Source organism: Pleurodeles waltl, chromosome 1_2, assembly GCF_031143425.1.
Source record: "Pleurodeles waltl isolate 20211129_DDA chromosome 1_2, aPleWal1.hap1.20221129, whole genome shotgun sequence".
Lineage (NCBI taxonomy): Eukaryota > Metazoa > Chordata > Amphibia > Caudata > Salamandridae > Pleurodeles > Pleurodeles waltl.
Genome location: NC_090437.1, coordinates 456,270,352 through 456,282,703, shown reverse-complemented (window position 1 = coordinate 456,282,703; position 12,352 = coordinate 456,270,352).

The window sequence follows — 12,352 nt, the reverse complement described above, 5'->3', positions numbered from 1 at the left end:
TCTGTCGACCTAGAACCTGATGACCAGCCCGGACCATCGGGGACCTCTGGACAGTCGGTTACCCTCAGTCTGCCCCAGGCCACAGCAGACCTACCCCCCTCAGGAAACACCAGCACAGCACCCACCCAGCGGGCCCATGCTTCTGTCTCCAGGACAGGTCAAGCAGCGATGTGTCTACCAGTACAGGGCACCCAGGGTAACCCACAACCCCAACAACAACAGGGACCTGGGGGCACTGGTAGTGGGCACACCGTCCAGGGGACAGAGGCTCAGGAACAAAGAGGAACTGGGAGGGCTGCTGTGCGACAGAGGGAGGACAGGCCTAGGGAACCCACTGTCCAAGAGGCCCTCACCACCATCATGGGAGCGTACCACCACTCCCAAGAGACGATGGCGACGGTCCTGGCCAGGTTCCAGGAGATCCAGGCAATGCAGAAGGGCCAGTACATGGGGTTCCGGGAAGAACTGCGCACCATCAGTTCCGCAATGGGTACAATCGTGGTGGCACTCAACCAGATTGTCACCACATTGCGGGACCATGTGGCCCCCCAAAGGGCCCCTGCCACTAGCATGGAGGAAGAACAGCCCACCACCTCCACCGGCGCTAGTGGTCAGGAGGCCCCGACACAACAGCAACGGCCCTCCCGGACCCCACCCCCTGCAGAACAAGAACCACCCCGCAAGAAAGGCCTGAGATCGAGGAAGAAGACAGAGTAGGATGTCAAGCCCCCGCCATGCACGGAAACCCCCGGATGTCATCCCACTGTCCCACTTGTTTACCCTGTCCAACCTTGAACTGCCCCTGCTCCACCTTCCACAGGCATATGGACAATGGACCTGTAGGAACGACAGTCTGGACACTGCCATGGACATGCCTCCACCATCACCCTGTTTGAACTATGCACCTATCTTAAAACTTCAATAAACACAATTATTGCACATTAACCAACTGGATTCTGCTATCTATTTATTTAAACCAAATGTATTCGATATAACCAACAAAACATTTCTAGTTACATTGTGATGACAACATACCAGTGTCACACAGCGGTAGTCCATGGGGATAAAAACCAGAGGGCACTCCGTGGGGATCAGACCACTGAAATAGGAAGTGATATACACAACTAAGTTACCATACATTGGGGTGAAAGGTCAGACAGTAGAGAGCCACTACAGTTACAGATATAATACAATGCTGGAGTAGATTCTTATCTGTGTGTCACTGGAAATACTGCAGCATCACTCTGTCCCTGTTGTCTGTGTCGTCCTCTTCGTCTTCCTCCTCTTCACTCTACGCAGGCTCCACAGCGGCCACAACACCACCATCTGGACCATCCTCCTGCAGGAAAGGCACCTGGCGTCGTAAAGCCAGGTTGTGAAGCATGCAGCAGGCCACGATGATATGACACACCTTCCTTGGTGAGTACATTAGGGATCCACCAGTCATATGCAGGCACCTAAACCTGGCCTTCAGGAGGCCGAAGGTCCGCTCAATCACCCTCCTAGTCCGCCCATGGGCCTCATTGTACCGTTCCTCTGCCCTGGTCCTGGGATTCCTCACTGGGGTCAATAGCCAAGGCAGGTTTGGGTAACCAGAGTCACCAATTAGCCACACACGGTGTCTCTGTAGCTGTTCCATCACATAAGGGATGCTGCTATTTCGCATGATGTACGGGTCATGCACTGACCCTGGGAACTTGGCATTTAAATGGGAGATGTACTGGTCAGCCAAACAGACCACCTGGACATTCATTGAATGATAATTTTTACGGTTCCTGTACACCTGCTCATCGTCTTTTGGGAGAACCAAAGCCACATGGGTACCATCAATGGCACCAATGATATTGGGAATGTGTCCTAGGGCATAGAAATCACCCTTCACTGTAGGCAAGTCACCCACCTCAGGAAAAATGATGTAGCTCCGCATGTATTTCATCAGGGCAGACAACACTCTGGACAACACCTTTGAAAACATAGGCTGAGACATCCCAGATGAAATGGCCACGGTAGTTTGAAATGATCCACTTGCCAAAAAATGCAGTACTGACAGCACCTGCACTAGAGGCGGAATCCCTGTGGGTTGGCGGATGGGTGACATCAGGTCTGGCTCCAGCTGGGCACACAGTTCCTGTATAGTGGCACGGTTGAGTCTGTAGGTGAGTATGACGTGTCTTTCTTCCATTGTCGACAGGTCCACCAGCGGTCTGTACACGGGAACATTCCTCCGTCTCCTCGCAAGTCCCAGCGGACGATGCCTAGGAAGGACAACATGGAGCACAGAGTCAAGCAACCCACAGGTAAGTGCCCACAGCATGCCCAGTACACGTATCTCTCGGGACTGAATGGCTAGTATGATTGTCGGTGCAAGGCCTAGACATGTGTGACGCAGTAGGAATGAAGCCATGTGGGCGCTTGAAATGGCGGCTGCCTAACCTGTGAAGTGTGACAATGTGAAGTGAGGTAATTGCACAAGCGTGGCACACCGTGGCGGTAGGCGGTCGCAGTCCGCGGCGCAAAGCCGCATTGGACAACATTGAACCCTATGGGTTTCAGGAGCCAATGGCGGTGAGCGCCGGCGGTCGTGGTACGCGCCGCCGCGGTACGCACCGCCGCGGCACGCACCGCCGCGGCTGTAACCGCCAATTTCTCTCTACTTGATCACACGAGACCTGAGCATCCACAGGAGAGGACCTATACTGCAAGTGCTGCTGTGACCTCGGTCTGGAAGTGAAAATGGCTGCTGCGACTGGGGAAAGGGCCCCCGCCTTCAGTTCCGAGGAGTTGGAGAAGCTCGTGGACGGGGTCCTCCCCCAGTATGCGCTACTCTACGGGCCTCCAGACCAACAGGTGAGTACACAGGGAGCAATGCATAGTGCCCAATGCCTGGGCTGAGTGGGGAGGATGTACGATGGAGGGGAGGGCAGCGAATGACGAATGCATGGCACGACAGATGAGAGCATGTGCCACATGGCAAGGTTGGGGAGGGGGGGGCACTCACATCGAGCATGCAGAAAGGTGATGATGTTTCTCTTCCCCCCCTGTACATGTCACATAGGTCAGCGCCCATCAGAAGATTGACATTCGGACTCCGACATGACCAGTGAGACGGAGGGCGAGGGAGGCCCCACCACGGGGACCCGTGGAGACGGCAGCAACACCGACACGTCCTCGGAAGGGAGCTCCCTTGCGGTGGCGGCAACATCCGTGCCCACCGCAGAAACAGGTACAGCTGCCACCCTGCGCACCAGCTCCGCCCTCCCAGCAGCCCCTTGGCCTTCGGCCCGTGCCCGCAAGGCCAGGAAGCCGGCCATCTCCTTCGCCCCAGGCACCTCAGGCCCTGCCCCAGTCACCCCTGCTGCCCTCAGTGAGGAGGTCATTGACCTCCTGAGGACCATCATTGTTGGGCAGTCTACCCTTTTGAATGCCATCCAGGGTGTGGAGAGGGAGGTGCATCAAAGCAATGCATACCTGGAGGGCCTTCATTCGGGTCAGGCTGCCCATCAACAATCGTTCAACGCTCTGGCCTCAGCACTGACGGCAGCGATTGTCCCTGTCTCCAGCCTCCCTCTTCTGACTACCTCCACCCAGTCCCACTCCCCTGTTCCTCTGCCTATCCCATCCACACCTACAGACCAGCCTGCACACACCTCAACACCCAAGGGCAGCTCATCCAGACATAAGCACCACAGGAGACACAAGCATTCACCCAAGCAACATCCAGATGCAGACATGCCAACAGCCACTACCTACTCTGTGTCCCCCACCTCCTCGTCTCCCTCCTCCCTCCCTGTGACGTCTCCACACACACCTGCAAGCACACCACCATCAGCCATTGCACCCATCACCAGCACACCCTCCACACCAGTCCGCACACGTGCAGTCACCACCCCCACTGCCATGTACACGTCCCCTGTGTCCTCTCCCAGTGTGTCTGTCACCCCCGCTTCCCAACCACACAAACGCAGGCAGGCACCCAAACAACAGCCATCCACCTCACGTCAGCCTCCTGCCCAAGCACCTGCACCCAAAGACAGCACACTTGACTCTCCTACAACATCCTCTTCCTCCACTCCCATACCCACTCCAGCCACCCTTCCCATGGCTCCAAAGAAAATTTTCCTCTCTAAAGTGGACCTCTTTTCCTCACCTGACCCACCCCCTCCATCCCGTAAGAGTTCCACAAACACCTCAGCCACCACCAGCCCAGCAACTCCAAAGAACGTCGTGCCTGGTTTTTGGAGTCCGCCCTTTCCTTGGGCTGGGACATCGTCCGGCAGCAAAGGCACAGCCAGCCCCCCCCCCGGGAAGAGGACCAAAAAACTGAAGGGCAGGTGCGACAGGCCTGATACGCCTACCCCCAAGGAGGGTAGCCATGCACCGTCACCTGCCACATCGGGTAAGGGAGCCAAGGGCCACGGACAGTCTGCCAAGGAGGGCAAGGGCAGCAAGGAGCAAAAGGCAGGGAGCAGCCGACCTGGCCATGAGGGCCCCGCCAGCCCCATTCCGGGGGTATCGAAGGAGAGCCAGGGCCCCAGGACTCCATCACAGGAGGGCCCCGCAACGGAAAGGTCCGATGCAGAGTGAGCGGCAAGTATTGGGCAGGTGTGGTTCACTGGAAACACAAGACAGGCACCGCTGAACGGGCCCCGCCGTGGGGAGCACCGCTGAACAGGGCCCCGCCGTGAGGAACACCGCTGAACAGGGCCCCGCCGTGGGGAGCACCGCTGAACAGGGCCCCGCCGTGAGGAGCACCGCTGAACAGGGCCCCGCCGTAAGGAGCACCGCTGAACAGGGCCCCGGCGTGACCAGAACCGCAGAACAGGGACCCGCCGTGAGGAGCACCGCTGAACAGGGCCCCGCTGTGACCAGAACCGCTGAACAGGGCCCCGCCGTGAGGAGCACCGCTGAACAGGGCCCCACCGTGACCAGAACTGCTGAACAGGGACCCGCCGTGAGGAGCACCGCTGAACAGGGCCCCGCCGTGACCAGGACCGCTGAACATGGCCCCGCTGTGAGAAGCACCGCTCCACTGGGCCCTTCCTGTCAAGCACCGCTCCGCTGGGCCCTTCATCTCAAGCACCGCTCCGCTGGGCACCGCCGTCTCAAGCACCGCTCCGCTGGGACCTTCCTGTCAAGCAACGCTCCGCTGGGCCCTTCCTGTCAAGCACCGCTCCGCTGGGCCCTTCATCTCAAGCACCGCTCCGCTGGGACCTTCCTGTCAAGCACCGCTCCGCTGGGCCCTTCCTGTCAAGCACCGCTCCGCTGGGCCCTTCCTGTCAAGCACCGCTCCGCTGGGCCCTTCATCTCAAGCACCGCTCCGCTGGGACCTTCCTGTCAAGCACCGCTCCGCTGGGGCCTTTATCTCAAGCACCGCTCCGCTGGGCCCTTCCTGTCAAGCAACGCTCCGCTGGGCCCTTCCTGTCAAGCACCGCTCCGCTGGGCCCTTCATCTCAACCACCGCTCCGCTGGGACCTTCCTGTCAAGCACCGCTCCGCTGGGGCCTTCATCTCAAGCACCGCTCCGCTGGGCCCTTCATCTCAAGCACCGCTCCGCTGGGGCCTTCATCTCAAGCACCGCTCCGCTGGGCACCGCCGTCTCAAGCACCGCTCCGCTGGGGCCTTCATCTCAAGCACTGCCGTCTCAAGCACCGCTCCGCTGGGACCTTCCTGTCAAGCACCGCTCCGCTGGGGCCTTCATCTCAAGCACCGCTCCGCTGGGCACCGCCGTCTCAAGCACCGCTCCGCTGGGACCTTCCTGTCAAGCACCGCTCCGCTGGGCCCTTCCTGTCAAGCACCGCTCCGCTGGGCCCTTCCTGTCAAGCACCGCTCCGCTGAGCCCTTCCTGTCAAGCACCGCTCCGCTGGGCCCTTCATCTCAAGCACCGCTCCGCTGGGACCTTCCTGTCAAGCACCGCTCCGCTGGGGCCTTCATCTCAAGCACCGCTGGCCCATTGGCAGTCCCGGTTCTGTGTCGGGCAGGCCTTCACGACGCACTCTGCCCACCATGCCTCCTCCATGACCAGTGGTCTCTGTAATCCACCTGATGGACTGTGGCTTTGCACTCCCCAGGATGGCACAGTGGGCAATCCACCCACTGTAGAGACTTGTGAGACTGTGGCTTTGCACTCCCCAGGATGGCACAGTGGGCAATCCACCCACTGTAGGGACTTGTGAGACTGTGGCTTTGCACTCCCCAGGATGGCACAGTGGGCATGGAGGCCCTTCGTGGATCTGGCGTCAAGGACTCATGTGGCTGAGGTGCCCCCCCTTCCCTTCCCCCTGAGGTGCCTGTCTTTTTATTTTAGTGATGCCCCAGCAGTGTTCTCTCCAATCGACTGGATCTCGTGTGTGGGCTTTGCCCATGTGTTGCTGCACATTGGCCAACGGACCTTTGTACTTTGATTGACTGGGCCGGACTTTTGCTGCTTGTATGGATAGAGTTCTAGATTTGTATTCATTCTTCAGATATTGCTAAGGTCGCTATACTTTTTGTTGCAATAATATGGTTCTACTTTTACATTCATTGGCTTTTGTCTTTGTTTTTGGGGGGGTGGTTGAGGGTGTCACTCTGACTTTTTTATCTGCATAGGTGTGTCGGTATTTCGGTGGGGGTGAGGGTGGGGGTGGGTGTGTGGCGTATGTGTGTGCCCGTAACCTTTCCTCCTCCCCCCTCCCCTGTGTCGTAGGTGCAGTAATCACCGTTGTCGTCTGCGGCGAGGTTCGTGATCCTGGAAGAAGAGCAGGAAGGCAATGGCTGGGAGGATGTGGAGTTCGGGTTCCATGCTTTTCCGATTCCGCGTGGAGTGTGTCGAGGTAAGCGTTTTCCATTGGAGATGTCTGTTTCCACCGTGTTTTTATCGGCGGGGCTCCCGCCCCGGAAAAGGTGGCGGATTGGTGGGTCGTGATAGGGTGGGCGGTACATTGTCTGCCGCCTGCCTGTTGGCGGTGACCGCTGCACTGTTTGTTTGTACCGCCGTGGCGGTCGGAGTGTTAAAGCGGCGGCCTGTGTTGGCGGTTCCCGTCAGGGTCAGAATTCTGATTTTTCGGCCGCCAGCCTGTTGGCGGGTTGGCCACCGCTTTAACACTGACCGCCAGGGTCAGAATGAGAGCCCCTGTGTTGTAACTGTTCTCGAGGTGGAAAAGAAGCTTGCATCCTATGGCTCTATTTTGCCCTCTTTAATCCTCCTAGGCACCCTGTGCTCCTCTCTTGTTCTATACTCATTTTCACCTTTGACCTCGGTCGCCCTGCACTCCCCCCTTACGCACTGTGCTGAAATATGTGATCTCCCTCACACCTAACAGCACCAGCACCTCCTTATTAATGCAACTGTTCTATCTTCTTGTTAGTGAAAATGTGTTGATCACACTTCATTAAGAACCACACACACACACACACACTCTGCACTGGAGCGACACTATACTAATTTCTGTTTTTCGATAGTGCAATGTTGGTTCCACTTCTGTGTTTTAGTCACATTAGCAAACATTCTTCATTATGCACAAGGCCAAATAATAGACACTTCCAATGCTTGTTTTATAAATGAAGATTAAAATGAACATTAATTAATACAAAAAATTTATTATGCTCATTTTTCTCTTAGTCGATCTATGTAAAGGTATTTGAAAAAAATATCAAATAAAAACTTTCGTGATACAAAAATATTGTGTTAAGAATATAGGGATTTCAAAATATCTTGGACATGACATTGAAGGTAAGAATATAATTTTAAGTGTTGATGTTATTATTGTTGAAAAAAGTAGTGTTTTAGAAAATATCGGTGAATATAATATCATTTGCAAATGTAACTATTTTCAAGGGATAAGAGTTGGGACATTTTTAAAAGTGAATACTTTAATTTAAATATATTGTTATTTATTTGAATGATATGAACAATAATGTAAAATTTCATTTTGTTACATTACTTATTTTAGTGTTTCATAATTACTTTGAATGCAATTTTAGTATATTAAATAAAAAAGATCTATTTTATTGTAAATATGTACATAATAATTTTAATTATTGAAATTTTGGGAAAAAGTACTTTTTCGAAATTTAAATTTAATAAAGTAAAAGTCATGTATATGTACTTTTATTACATATTCTAATGTAGTATTTTTATGTACCATTTTGGAAAGCTCAAAATATTTTTATGGATGTTTTTAATGTCGATAATTGTAAAGTAATTGCTAATAAACTGTTGGAAAAAATAATTGTATATTAAAAGTTTATTTTAACATTTTCTAATGATGTATAATTGACTGATGAAAATAGAATACATGTGTATTATGTATTATGTATAAGTTAAGATGTATTTGCATATTCATATGTTATATGTAATTTATTAAATATCATTTTAATAATGATACTAATATGATTTCTGTTATTTGGATGCGTTCTCTTGCTGGGAATATATGTTTAAAAATGTATTAGTTTGGGGCTATGAGCACCATCTTCTCTTTTTAACAGAGATGCCCTTAGCCTATAAGGATAGATTACAACTTAAGCAACTCAGATATAATCTAATTGTCTGTACCCCTCAGTCTGTTTCAATCTGGGGCGTAGCTATGTTGGGAGGCAAACTATTGGATTACAAGATACTAAAAACTTTGGCTGACACCAAGGGCAACTGGGTAATTGCGCCGCTCTTACTTTACAGCATAAAATATGTATTTTGTACAGTATATGGCCCCAATGTTGATGACCCTGAGGTTATAAATGGACTGACTGTTGAATTATTGGAGTGGTCAGGGAAACTTATTGTCCTTGGGGATGTAAACTGTGTAATGGATTATCGTTTGGATTCAACCAACTGCAGGGCTTCTCCACGAATGGCTAAAACTAAGGCTTCTATAATTGAAATGGCTTGGCTTCATTGTCTTAAGGATGTCTGGAGGGCTCTTTATCCCCTGGTTCCAGGATACATGTACTACTCAGCCCAGCATACACACTACTCTAGGATTGATTTGGCCTTTGCGTGTGATAGTTTACTCCAACATGTAGCTATGGAAGTGTGCCCTAGAGTTACTTTGGACCATAACCCTGTACTGTTATAATGCCAGCTTCAGGCAGGTACAAGTCAGAGACGTTGGTTTTCTTTCCGGCACCACTTATGTACGGATTCAGAATTAGTTTTATCACTAAAGAGTTGACGGAGTTTGTTCAAATTAACATGGATACAGCTTCTCCATTTGCTGTTTGGGATTCTATGAAGCCATTTGTGTGGGGATCACTCAGCAGTTTATTTACCATCAGAACAGAGATAAATCGATTACCCTGTGGTCAGTCTGCCAGTTAGTAATGCAGTAAGAAATTGCCCATGCTAAGGAGATTCTCCATTGGAACTTGGGTTGTATCACCCTATACCCCTCATTAATGCAGATGCTAAAATAGTCGTAAAGGTTCTAGCTGCCCGGCTTGCTCCTTTTATGCCTGACCTAGTTTTGCACTACCTGCACGGTTTTATCCCGGGGCAAGAACACTACAGCACATGTCAATACTGCCATTGTGGCAATCGATATTGCTGAGAAAACTGGCCATAATATGGGATGATATTCTTGGATGCAGAGAAGACATTTGATCACATTGTGTGGCAAAGTCTTTGGGCCACTATGGCTGCTTTTGGTCTTCGTGGGCACTTTCTTAAATGGGTGCAGACTTTTTTTTTTACAAAAGTCCTCGTGTCCAACTGGTTTATGCTGGGATTTTATCCACTCTCTTTAGAATCTATCATGGCACCAGATAGGGGGTGTTCATTGTCACTTTCATTATTTGTGTGGTACTTAGAACCATCCCTGTGGTCCTTGTATCACAATAATCACATGCAGCCTTTCATTTCTCAGAGTTGCAAACTTAAGATCATGGCCTATGCTGATGATGTGGCAGTATATTCTTCTAATCCTGTAGCAGCCCTAGATTGCATTAAAGTTGAAGCTAGGAAATTTGGTAAATATTTTGGCTATAAAGTAAACTTAGCTAAAACCCAGGTGCACGTTAACTTCGGTCAGTAAATCCGATACTTGGAGTTACTCCCACTGCCACATACTTTGGGGGTCCAACTAGTGCCACAGGTGGAAGAAATTTATAAGCTTAACTAAGAACCTCTCTTGTGAGTGGTTGTAAAGACTCTAAAAGGCTGGAATAATTTCCCGTAGGTATTACTGGACAGTGAAACATGATTAAGACGAATAGTTTACCTACATTGTTATACCTGTTCCGGGCAATCCCCCTGTGAGTCCCAAACTCCATTCTTTAACCAACTCAATGGTGTTATTGGCAGTTTTATTTGGGGATACAGATTGGCTAGGCAGACAATTTAACTCATTAAGCTTCCCTATACCCAAGGGGCATTCCAGCTTCCTGACTTTAAGCTATATTTTTGGGCAGCATTTGCAGGGCGATTGAGCATTTTACTTACAACTGATAATCAGGACCCTCTGGCTTTCTCCTATCACCTGGCGATCGGAATGTAGAATATTCATATTTAGACTTAGGGATCCCAATTATTTTAAATGGGTGAGGTTTAAGTGCATTAAAGACATAGTGCATATTGGGTGTGAAATTTCCGTTAAATATATTATCTCGCTCATCAGCTCAGATTTGCCTCTTTGGGACAACCCCATGCTTCCGGCAAGCTTCCATGACAATATCTGTAAAGGTTGGGCTAGACATGGGGTTCTGTGTTTAGACCATCATTACAACCTGAATGGCTGTCGTACATTAGAAGGCCTGCAAAGTCTTTATGAGTTTCCTGATCATTTTCTCTTTAAATATTTGCAGATTAGAGACTATTGTTTGGTAAGGTGCAGGTTCGCAGTTTTACCACTATGCTCTGATTTACTTTTTTGCTTACCGAATGCGCCCAAGGAAGTCCTTAATAAGTACAGTATATGAAAATATTTGTCAGTTCTAAGCCACTGATATTCCTATGCTTTGTGTCAAATGGAGCAAGGTTCTCAGTCAGGAGATAACTCCTTCAGAAATGTTGGCAGCATGGGAAGTATTAGAGGGTTCAGTACACTCAATTTAGTTTAAAAGTACAACAATTTAATACTATAAGCCTGCTGTACTATACGCCTGAAAGGATAGCATGGTGGACTGGGAATAGTATCCTGGATAAGACCAATGGCCTTATAAGGAGTTCAGCGAATATGTCTTCCTTTCAGCCAAACGTCCAACGTGGAGGTTGCCACCACACTGGTGAGCTTTAGCCAGACCCATCACAAGTTTCCCGCTAGGCTGACCAATGTTTCTTCCCGCCAGCCTAACAGGAAACGGGTGGCAGCATTGTCTCTGGCTCAAAATCAAGCTGGCAGCAATGTACCAGCAGCCTAACGATGTTCCTTGTCTGCTGTGCAAGGGTGATGGGCAGGGGGACCCCTGCATTGCCTATGACAAGTGCATGGGCAGTACAGAGGCCCCCTATCACCCCCTGCACCTGCTCTCTGCCAGCCTTTTCATGAAAGTAAACCTGCTATGAAAAATCAGGTGAAGAATGAGGTCATAATCAGCAGGGAAGCGCTGCATGCAGCGCCGGCCTGGCTGGTTGTGATCTCCACCATCATCAGCCCGTCAGGATCATAAATGCCGGTGGAGATGGCGGTACCCTGGCGGTCGGACGGCCAGGGTCTTAATGTGGCAGTCGGACCGTCACTAAAGCAGCGATCCTGACCACCACGTGAGGCTGACGGTCTCAAAACCGTCAACATCGTAATGAGGCCCTATGTGTTCTTTACGTGACCTTCTCGCCGCAGTATTTTACATATGTTTGCCTCTTGCCCTGAACTGGGGGTTTCTGGGCAGAAGTGAGTCGGTTTAATGAGTCATGTATAAGTGAGGATCTATGTCCTACACCTGAGGAAATTATTTTGGACTATTCACTGGAAGCAGACTTAGAATTTAAATGTTTTTCATCCATTGTTATTGTACCAGCAATGCTCTTTATTGCCAGATCCTGGGTTTCGGCTCTACCCCCCCCGTGGGTGAGTGGTGGGCTTCTCTAAAGCAGATCCATGAGCAAGGACTGGCATTGGCTAACTCAAAGGGCTTACGCTCGATTAAAAAATGTGATTGCGGGGAAGTTCGGGCGTCAAGATGGCGGTCGCACTCTGAGAGTGCTCTGGACCCCTCCGTCATCTGCCCGAGAAAGCTGCCATCCCTGGTTCTGCACCTTCGTGTGTAGGTGCCCTGTCTGACGGCGCCCCCGACGAGCTGTGGATCACCACGCTGGGGTGTCGGCGCACCTCCTAAACTTTGAGCCGACTTGCGGCCAATATGGTGATCTAGGCCAGGGCCGCCGGGCGTGTTCAGCCTGAATACACCGATAAGTGGGAGCACTGGGGAGACACGCCGGAGCC